The sequence below is a fragment of the Equus quagga genome, chromosome 18 (genome assembly GCF_021613505.1).
Source record: "Equus quagga isolate Etosha38 chromosome 18, UCLA_HA_Equagga_1.0, whole genome shotgun sequence".
Classification (NCBI taxonomy): Eukaryota; Metazoa; Chordata; class Mammalia; order Perissodactyla; family Equidae; genus Equus; species Equus quagga.
This window is the reverse complement of record NC_060284.1, coordinates 7,125,402-7,137,327: the sequence shown is the minus strand read 5'-3', so window position 1 is coordinate 7,137,327 and position 11,926 is coordinate 7,125,402.

The window sequence follows — 11,926 nt, the reverse complement described above, 5'->3', positions numbered from 1 at the left end:
GCTCCATTCCAGTCATTCAGAATGGAGAAAAAGCAGGAATTCTGTATGGGTCAGGGCTATGAGGGCACATGTTGCTTTTGCTAAAACACTGTCACAGACTCACATCTAGCTGCATGGAATGTATAACATGTACTCTAACCTCGTGCCCAAGAAGAAGAAAAAATGCGTTTGGTGAGCAGCTTTCCGTCTCTGCCACCACAACCCTGTTCATTTCTCTATTGCTTTTCCCTAGTCTTCTCGCCTGTAGTTAAAGAGCCTAAATTGCTCGCGCAACAAATATTTATTAGTTCATACATTCCAGGCTCTGTGCTGGGCCCCAGGACTCCTACAGTGGTAAAACAGTCTGATTTCCTGAAGCTTACCACGTATCTAGGCCTTTACATTAAATAGATAATTACAATTATTATAAGAGAAATGAAGAAGCAGTAGAGGGTGTGATGGGGGCCTAACATGGCCAGCCCAGGGTGGAGGTGGCTCTGAAGGTGCACAAAGGAGGCTTCCTTGAGGAGGAGGTGTTCAAGGAGAGGCTGGAGGAAGAGTAGGCATTCGCTGGGCAAAGACTGCAGTGGGGGGAGGCCAGGGAAACATTCTCTTCCAAGTAGATGGAATAGCATGTGAGAAAGCCCCAAAGAGAGAAAAAGCACGAAACCTTTGAAGAACTAAAAAGAGGCCAATGGGCTGGCACATGGAGAGTGATGAGGAGAGCGGCTCAAACGGGGCTGCTGAGGCAGGCAGGGCCACGCGAGCAGTGCTGAAGTTGATCCGTTCATCCAAGAAACATTTACCGAGTGCCTCTCATGGTCCTAACTGTCATTAGGAGCTGCAAATATAGGAGTCCACGACCTCATGGAGATGACTGCTCAGTGGGTAAGACTGTGAACAAATAATTATCTGTAAAATCAAGTACTTATTTATTTTAAGGACCACAGAAGATAAGAACATGGTGTTAGGAGAGCATTTCAGTGGGGAGCTAACTTAGGCTGAAGCTTCAAGAAAGGCTACCCCGAGGAAGTGACTAGGACACGAAGGACACACGCTAGGACACAAAGAATTGTTACATTTATGGGGCAAAGATGTTCTTGTCCCCATTTTACCATAAGGGACAAAACAATGGCTCATATTACATGGCTGGTTCATGGCAGAGCAGAGATTTGTCCTGAGCTGTCTGACCCTAGGTCCTGTGGTCTGGCCATTATGCCAGGCCCATAAAAGCACTATGGAAGAGAAAACGAGGAGATGCAGACCCTATTCAAAAGAGCGTTGGGGGTCATAAAATGAACACACAGAGAAGAAACAAATAAAAACGGCTCAAAATTATTTTTTAATTTTTTTGTGATTACATACTGAAATTGCCAAGTTGGCTGTCGGGAGAAGACAGAATGTGGGCTGTGCCTCAGTAGACCCACAAAGAGTGAGAAGAGGAATGAACATGTTCTGCAAGCAGGAATCCCACTGTGTAGATGTTTAGGGACAACTCTTCAACCAGCTACTAACCCATGGATGCTGCTTTTATCCAGCCAGCGTTTCTCCATGTGGTTCATCAGTCTCTCACAAGAATCTGTCAAATGCCATGCTGAAATGCAGATAAATGTCAGCACAGATTTCACCTTTTCCTTTGCACGAAGTGCTGTGGGAACCCCACTGAGAACAAGAAAAGTCAACCATTAAGGTTAAGCTACTAAACAGATAACGTGTTCCTTTAAGGCTAGCTCCTTGACAAAGTGTCATTAAAATGCTGCCTTGTCACAACTAGACAAGTGTGATCTAGCAGAGAAGACACTTAGGACTGGATTCAGGGGCACCTGGATTCCTATACAAGCTCTGTCACTACCAGCCCAGTCATTCACTGCATTTAACAACACTCATCAACACAGAGATAGGCTAGGAGATCAACTGTATGTTTCATTCACTCAATCAGCCAACAAGTACATGTTACCTACTCACAGTCAACTGCAGGTACTGGGGTTACAGAGCAGAACAAGTCAAGAGCTTTCCTCTTGACGGACTCATAGTCTAGCAAGAAGAGCAGACACAAAACAGACATTTAGGATACAATGTGGAAAGTACAAATCTAGGCACAGAAGAGAAGGTTACTAATCCTGCATAGGGGATTCAGAAAAGCTTTCATATGGGAGATAATATTTGACTAAATGTTAATCAAGGAGTGTGAGTTCAAGAGCAGGTGGAAGGGGCATAGAGGGCAGTAAGGACATTCCAGGCAGAGTAAGCAATGAGCAAGGTGTGGATTCCCTGCACAGGATCAGTCATATTCAAGAAATGGTGAGAAGATTGGTGTGGCTGGAGTGGGTTGGAGATGAGGTCAGGGCAACTGTCAGGAGATGTGGTTGGAAAGGAGGGCTGTGCTGGTACTATGTCAAATGCCCTGCCAAAGTGTTTGTATTCTATCTCAAAGCAACAGAGGGACATTAGAGATTTTTAAGGCAGAATATTGAGGTTGAAGTCATATTGATTTTGAAAATAAACTCATGGGCCAGCCCTATAGCCTAATGGTTAAGTTTAGCATGCTCTGCTTCAGCAGCCCGGGTTCATGGGTTTGAGTCCATCATCAGCCATGCTGTGGCAGTGACCCACATACAGAATAAGAGGAAGATTGGCACAGATGTCGGCTCAGGGCTAATCTTCCTCAAGCAAAGAAAGAGGAAGATTGGCAACAGATATTAGCTCAGGGCTAATCTTCCTCAGCAAAAAAATAATAATAATAAAGTCATATTAAGGTCATATTAACTTTGAAAATAAGTTTCTCACATGTTTGAGACAATTTAAGTATAATCAATAACTCATGAGACTAGTATAGCATAACACAAGAACTTGACTGTTCTACCACTTGTTAGCTATGTGACCTTAGGTAATTAACATCCTCTGTAAGGTTCCTTATGTGTAAAATGGGTATAATAATAGTTCATACCTGAACTGTCTGGAATTGAGTATGAACTCAGTAAATATTAGTTGTGGTGATGGTGTTCTAAGTCTAAAACTATTATTCTAAGGATTCATGGGCACGTACTATGTGTTATTATTATTAACGATAACATCAATAATAATAAAGGTTATATTTATTGAGTGCTTACCATGTGCCTGGTAACATTTACTTTATAAATATTTCAACTCCTCTAATATCTCTGAGGGACAGATATTGTAATTGTCATTTCATAAGTGAGGAAAATGAGGCTCAAAGATTCTAAACCACTTGCCCCAAGCAACAGAGCGAGTATTTAGTGAGGCCTGGAATGAAAGCAAGCACTTGCTCCCTTCCACCATACTGTTTCTTGGTTTAAACAAATGATGTACTGCCATCCTCCTGCAATTATCTGAGCCAAATCTATTTTGAGGCCACACTTTAATTAGGGGAGAGGAATACTTCACCATGGGGGCTAAAGCAAATGTTGTCCTTGCCTTTTGACTTGCTGTCTCATGGACCAGTAAAGAGGCAGAGTCTTCACTATAGGCGTCTGCCCACCTCATCCTTCTCTTATTCCTTCCTGACAAGCTCTCAGTGTGCCATTTTTCTACCTCCTCTTGTATGTCTCCTCTTTCATGCAGCAAGCACACAGCCAGATCTGGCACTTGGACCAGGCTGTCATTTGGGTGAATTATTTCATGACTTCTACTGTAATTCGACATTCAGGCACATGTGAGAAAGTCTGTCCCTGTTCAGGGTGGGGGTCAGGACAGAGGTTATGCTGGGACCCCCATGCCTAAGCCTTACAACTGCTGACTCTGAATCTGGAGGATCCTGATGACATGGTTACCTATTGAAAATATTTATTTCCTTACAATCTGGCAATTGTTTCTACTGTCAAGACCTCTCAGTAAGAATCTCCATGGGGGTAAAAGAGTGAGTGGTGGAGTAAGGCATGAAACTCCCACTGTGAACCCATAAAAATTAGTGTCAGAGAGGGACCTAGAACGCTACACTCTGTCTTCCAGGTGGTGCTCATTTTTCAGGTGGCAGTGTGACCCAGGGGTGATGGTACATTGGGCATGGTGACTACAGACACTGGTCTGGAATCAGACAGAGGTGACTTTGAGCTCTTGCCTTTTTTGTTTTCTTTTTAACTGCATGACCTGAGGCTCTTTATTTAACTTTTGATTCAGTTTCAGTCTCCTCATTTGCAAAATGGAAGAAACACTATTTACTTTGCAGGGTTGCTGTAACAATTAAATGAAGTAGGGTATGTACAGTGCCTAGACTAGTGCCCAATATCCAGAAAGTACCCAATAAATGGAGACATCCTGTCCTAATCATTATACAAAAATTATGTATCTTCTCTGACTGCACTGATCAGATTTAACCAAAGAGTGGGCAAGTCTCCATTTCACAAGCTGCTGTGAAGACACGACTTAATGGATTGAAAGCATTATTTATGAAAGAAAAATATAACATGAGTTAGCCATTGTTTTCCCTTTGAATTATTTATGAAGTGTTTGGTAATAGGAATTCAGATCAGTCAGAATAAAAGCTGTGAGTTGATGTTTGCTGTGCCGTGCTTAAAAAAATTGAGTAGCTTGAGAAAACATTATTTCACAAACTGTGTTCTCGCTTAATGATTTAATCACTAAGGATACATGTTAACAATCACTCTAAATAAGCACTTGAAAGAAAAATATCCTTCTTCTCACCACCCACCAGACAATCTGTAACTTGGCTTTTTGGAATTAAATGGTCATTTAAAAAAAAAAAAAAACAACTCATCTTGTAGCAAAGGCCTAGGGAAGATGGAAAAGAAAAAGAAAACAGCCTCATTTAATGAACTGAAAGCAGGCATCACAATAGAGACAGGATGCTCTTCCAACACGCCCAGGATAACTTCCTCCGGAGAAAACACTACCTGTAAGGGGAAACGTGAGCAGATTTATTTCAAATCTGGCTTTGATCTATCCACCATTACCCCTATTGTACAGAAAGTCATTAAGGCCCAGAAACATTAAATAACTTGCTCAAGGTCATGCCACTAAGAAGAGTGAAGAGGAAACTCTAAACCAAGCCTCCACTGCTCTCTGTCTGTTCATACTGCTGCTTCTATCAGGCCTGCAAAGGGCTGGCCTTTAGCATCACTTCTTATCTAACTGGTGAAGGTTATTTAAAAAGGAATGACTCTACCTGTCAGTTTATAGTTCCCATAAATCCCATCATCATACTCTTAGAGAATTTTCCAAGATTCCAAAACTCCTTGAGCAGGGAATTGTGGCAGAAACTATGATCGACCATGTAACAGCCAGCTGACCCTTGCCAACACAGCCTTGAATTTGTGCAGAGGACAGGTGGCAAGTACTCAAGGGTAGGCGGGTTGACGGTGAAGCTTCAGGGCCCCTCACTTGCATGGCTGCTTCTAAGGCCTTAAGGGAGGCCCTAGCAAGTTGGTGTTGGAACTTTGTATTCCTTTACTTAAATAACCTTTCGGCTTTAGAAAAGGTGGATCCATCCCTGTGCTAAGAGACGGTGGGCCTTTGCCCCAGATCCAAGAGATGAATTGTGATTAGTAAAAGCCAGTCAGAGAAATTGTAGTTATCCACCAGTGTTTTGGTCTAGAGAAAGTCTGCTGGAAGCTTCTAGAAAGAATATTGGTCCAGGATAAAATAAAGACCCACATAAGGAAAAACCTTTTTGCACCATTCACCTCAGCACCTGTCCCTCTCTTGTTTTAGATCTTATTACGTGATGCCTCGAGCTACATAAACCATCTTAGAACCATAAGGAAATGCCAAGAGAATCAAATGCAAGTCAAAGGATCATCCTGATGTGACTGAGCTGTGGGACCAACCCTGGGACCTCTCATGACCAAATTCCTTGTTAAAAACGGTGATGACAATCCTTATGATTACGACCACAGTTTGTGTGTGTTCCGCTCATCAGTTCTTGGACCTTTGGGTATTTTCCAGTTTGTGGCTATTACAAATAAAGCTGCTTGAACATCTGTGTGTGTGCTTATGTCTTCATTTCTCTTGGGGAAATACTTTGAAGTAGAATTAATAGGTTCTATGGTAAGTGTATGTTTAACTGTATAAAAAACTACCAAACTTTTTCCCAAAGTGGTTGTACAATTTTGCATCACCAACAGCAATGTATGAGAATTCCAGATGTTCCATGTTTTTGCCAATACCTAATTTGGTCAATCTTTCTCATTTTAGCCATTCTAGTGTGTGGTGGTGGTAACTCATCATCATGGTTTTAATTAGCATCTACCTAATAACTAATAAGGTTGAGCATTTTTTCACTTGCTTATTTGCCATTCTTTTAAACGTCTTGGTGAAACGTTTAAATTTTCAAGTTTTATTGTTTTTATTGAGTTGCAAGAGTTGTTTTATGTTCTGATTACAAGTCCTTTATCAGATATATTATACAAATATTTTCTATCAGTATGTGACTTACCTTTTCAGACTCTTAGCAGTGTCTTTTTTAAGGTAACTTTTTTAATTTTAAGGAAGTCTAATACAACATTATTTTTTATGCATTATCCTTTTAGCCTCCTGTCTAAGAAATTCTTACCTGAGCCAATGATATCTTTTTCTTCTATTGTTTCTTCTAGAAATTTTCTAATACTAGTTCTTTAATCCATTTACATCTATAATCTATTTCAAGTTATTTCATATACCATGTGAAGAAAGAGTTGAGGTTTATTTGTTTGCAAATGGATATCCAATTATTCTGGCATCATTTGTTGAGTCTTTTCAACAAATCCATAAGTTACCTTGGTACCTTGGTCAAAGGTCAACTGACCTTATGTGTTTTGTCCATTTCTGGGCTCTATCCTGTTCCATTGACTACCATGGTACCACACTGCCTTGTTTGTTGTAGCTTTATAATAATTTTTAAAATCAGTTAGTATATGACCTAAAACTCTTTTCGAAGTTGTTTTGGCAATTCCAGACCTTCTCTTTCTATTTTCACATGTATTGTATACTCAGCTTGTCAGTTTTTACAAAGAAAGCTTGCTGAGATTCTGATTGGGACTGCACTTAATCTACAGACAAATCAAGATAGAATTGACATGTTAGAAATATTGTGTCTTCCAATCCATTAACATAATATATCCCTCCACTTATTTAGGTCATCTAGCATTTCTGTCAGCAACCACGGTTTTCAGTGCGGAGGTCTTGTACATATGTCACTAAATTTACCCCAAAGGATTTCATGTTATTTAATGCTACAGTAAATTACATTTTTATTTGAATTTCTAATTGTTTGCTGTTAGCATATAAACACACAATTGATCTTTGTATATTGATCCCATATCCTGTGAATGTGCTAAATACAGTTGTTAGTTCTAGGGGACTTATTTTGAAAAGATAAAACCAATACTCCTCTCAGGATGTACAAGGAAGCTTGCAAAGTATCTTATATCCTATTAGGACTAAATATTGTGTTAAAAAATGAAAATTCCACCAAAAAACTCTAAGAATTCTTAAACCCCATGTCACATAAGAGAGTGGATTGATTATTTTTCCTCAATGAATTGACTTTGTACAAGCAAAACTTTCATGGATCAGATCCATCATTTTTTTTTTTACTATACATCCTATGATTTTAAAAAGTAATAATGGTAATTTAGAGAAGTTGTCAGATAGAATAATTCAGAAAATATCCTTGTAGAAAAACTAAGAATTGGTATGGGGGCTAGAGCTGTAAAAACAGACAGTCCAAAGCACAGTGTCCAACAGATGAAGAAAGTTCACATATGATTCAGGTTGTCAGGAACTAGAGGGCTAGATCAGAGGCAATACTGGAAACCAAGTGGGCAGCACAAGCAGCTTCCAGGGGGCCAGCCCCTCTGTGGCAGTAGACATCTGGGTTAGAATCTTATTCTGATGCTCAGGAGCTGGAGGAACTCCTCTGAGCCTCAGTTTCCCCGCACATAAAAAGGTGATAAAATGGTCTGTGTTGGAGAGCTGTTTCCATGTTGGAAAATAAGTGTAAGCACCTCGTGTGGTCTGATGAAAGCCGGCACTCACTGGGGCCCAGCTGTCATCCGTCAGTCCTTGTGACTGTGAGGTAAGCCCACTTAGCTCCACTTTATAGATGAGTAAAGTGAGAGTCAGCGAAGACAAATAACTCATCCAACGGCCTCCAGCTGGTGAGCAGAAAAAAACAGAACACACTCCGCTCGCCTGCCTCATATCCAGGGCCCTTAGCTCCCTGGACAACCAGAAAGAACGATGCTGAAGAGTTTCTAGTCCACTTGCTACAGTATCTGACAGAGAGAAAGCATCAGTCAATCTGGGTGCAGAAAGCAGAAGACCAAACTAGGTTCAACAATATATAGACCAAAGAGACACAAGCAAACTCAGAGAGAGAGGTGGAGAGTGGGGCGTGAGCAAGAGAGAAAAATCTAGAGCTGACAGAGATTTCATGGCGATGGTGAAAGATTTACAGAAGCCCACGTAGAAGACCCTGTGAGGGTTCAGAGCGAATTCTGATACGAGGAATGGTTTCTCGGCTCCTGATCGAGCCCTGGGCTTCCACGCATGCGCATCAACACCGACGTTCAGGTTCAGAGTCCTAGCCTTCTGGCAGGAATTCACCACTCAGTTTAGACCACATAATTGCTTTGTTTGAGGGAAGAATTAGGATCTTTTCTACTTGACTCAAGATTTCAAAAGTAACAGAAAGATTTTTCCCAAACATCTATCCAGGCAAGTGTCCCAGAAGCCTTAACTCTAATTTAGAAGGAAATACTTTCTATTAGCATTCAGTCTGAAGGATGGCTCCTTCCCCCTTAGCTGTACATTTCTAAACAGTCTTCCTGCCACCCTCGCCTCAGTCAGCTAACTGCGTGCTAGAACGCAGAAAGGGTGCTGAACATCCGTTTCCTTAGGCTTGAACTATTTAGGTGGAAATGGATGATGCTTTGAAAAATCTCTAGAGTGCTTGCGATGTTGCTGAAGAGTTCCACTGTGATGCTGTTCTGTGCATTTCCAGAACAGCATTTACAGAAAAAGAGAGGAAGGGACTGACAGTTACACAATTAACAAGCCTACGCTGGAGAACCAATATTTAAGAAATCAATAGTTGAAATAAAATACATTAGAAGTTAGTAAATGTCTACGGTCCTTCTTTTATTTTTTTCTCCCCAAATCCCCCCCAGCACATAGTTGGGTATTTTTAGCTGTGGGTCCTTCTAGTTGCGGCATGTGGGACGCCGCCTCAATGTAGCCTGATGAGCAGTGCCATGTTGGCGCCCAGGATCCGAACCAGTGAAACTCTGGGCCGCCGCAGGGGAGCGCGCGAACTTAACCACTCAGCCACGGGGCCAGCCCCGCTATGGTTCTTCTTTGTAGAGTGTTAAAAAAAGAGAAATGCCTAGTTCCAAAAATATATAAATCATATCTATTGATAGAGATTTCATGACAGTGATGGAAGATTTACAGAGCCTGAGCAATTAAACCATATTTATCCTTTCCATAACATTACTCATAAGATAACATAGGCTGTGGTGACCTGTCTGTGAAAAAGGTGATGGAGGATGAGAGCAGATTGGCCTGCCAAGTCTACAAGTCCATCATCCAACGCCAACTGACAGACAAAATGGAATGCTAGAAAGCTGACTGGTGTCTGGAGGAGCACACAAAATAAACCCAAGAGAGAAACTTTCTGTTTTACTTTTTCATTAGCCAAATCTAACCACTCTTACTTTTCTTCAAGAAAACTCAGTTTCCACATGTAAAAGTACTTATAAATATTCAACTCACCAAAAAGTAAGCATGTCAATGAAAATTAAATTCATTGAGTTTTGCTAAATAAACCCATATGTATATCTTTCTTTTGTTTTTTTTTCAGAAATAAATGTTAACAGTTGGGATAAATTTTTCCTCTGAATTTTTATGATTCCATCTGTGAATACAAAAAAAAAAATGAAAAAGAAAGCCGTGTTTATCAAAGTACATAAAAACAGATTGTTAACATGAGGACAATCCAATTGATGCCTTCTGGTATTAATACCAATGACATCATCAATACTATAAAACAGCTCTGCTCAAATGACGTACTCTATAAATTTGTCAAGTGAGAGGGTAGAAACAGTTTCTACCTTTCAAGAAACTCTGGGATAACAAGGGAGGAAAAGGGAAAATATTCATTCCAAATTTTTCATCTGTGGCGTGCCTCAGGCAAAATATGCCAGCCTTCTTCCTTTTGTGCTTGGAGTCCATCGTCTAAAATAGGAAGAGATGGAGGCAGGCCAGCACTGAGGTGTGGACACCACAATGCGAAGATCTTCTTTCCAGGTATGAGTTAATACATCTAACACAAAATTTCCAAAGTCGGCTTTCTCCACCCACTCTTTCAGCAAAGATCCTTCCCCACTACTGGACCCCCAGAACGAGGGGCTATCTAAAATCCCTAGGGAACTATTTGCATTCAAGAGTCAGTGAACAGCCCCCAAAGTCCTTTCCAATATACGTATAGCCCTGCCATGGGTAGTAAAGCTAAGAACACAGACTTTAACTGAGGCTCCTGGCCTTTGAGTTCCAGCTTTGCCACTCTGTGACACTGGGTGGTAAGTCACCTCTTTAAGCTTAATTTTGTCATCTGCAAAATGACAACAATAGTAAGAATTGCCTAGAGTTGAAGTGAAAGTTAAGTGGGGTAACCCATGAACACTGCTTGACATAACGTTTGGTACGTACAAAGAATTCAATAAAATGTTAATTACTATTACTGATAACAGCATTTGAATGGGAAAGCACTTCCTCCACCTGACTTGGTAGAAAGCTACAGCTACAAATGAGATTGTAACATCCTTGTGAGGTGGATAGTGTAGTCAAGTCCCATTTTATAGATGAGGAATCAGAGGCTCAGAGAGAGGTTATACGAATTAACAAATTTAATCAAAAAGAATTAAAAAGCTGATAGGTGACAAGGCCAGAACCCAACACAGGTCCTTTACTGTGCAGCCCAGGCCCTGGCCACTACTTCACAATTCTTACTCCCAAAGCAGCTATAAATAACTTGGAAATGAACAAAAAGGATTACTGGGTGTCTTCAATGAAAAACTTTTCTCATTACCTGATTCTATAAGGTGTCTGTGTCTTTCATTGTCTTTGAGCTACTTTACAACTCACAAATGATAGAGAACTGATAATGCAGATGATCCTCGTCCTGTGTATGCAAGTAGATTTTGACCAGTACAGCCGCGTCGATCTCTTTGCTCTCCCACTGCAGAAGTCAGTTGTGCATCTATTAAGCAAATTCATTTAAGCATGCTAATTGCCTATAAACATTTCTGCTCTTTGGATTCTCTTTTGAACCAGTTGCAATGTCTTACTGGTTTCTCCATTAACAAGGGAAATAAAATCATTCACATGCATTCACTTTATATTTGTGGTAGATTCATGACTTTACCTTATTTTTTTTCTTAGAAATTATCCTTTCACACAGGGGAGATTTTGACTAGCTCTCACACCCTGCAAGGAACACAAGAGAAGCCTCTCCAGGGAGTCTTCGGCCTGCGAATTTTGGTGGCAGAAAGATGACATACTATATCAAATATTGAGCCTGATTCTCGAAATGTGTAAACGGCTCTCCGTTAGTCACTTTAGGAAACTATATAAACTCATAGGTCCTAGGATTCAGGCTTTTTTTTCTATGGGTCCATATTGAGAGCTCTATGGGAATCAGAACAAGTTGATGAGATGCCATTGGTCTTCCCCCTTGACTTCTGGTTCTCTCTCTCCCAACTTGTGTGGAAAACAGAATGGTCGCTCGTCAGCATTGCTCTCTGCCTCGGCTCTTGGTTGAGCACTTGCACTCTGCTTCCACATGGCCCATTCACGGCCAGCGCCTCGGAGTAACTATGCCTTTTCGAAAGCTTAGCAGCCTGGATGCCAACAGAATGGAGTACCTGCTACAGACTCACTGTGCCCTTGCCAACCCAGGCTAGGAAATGCTGGGCTCTCGGGACCCAGCATT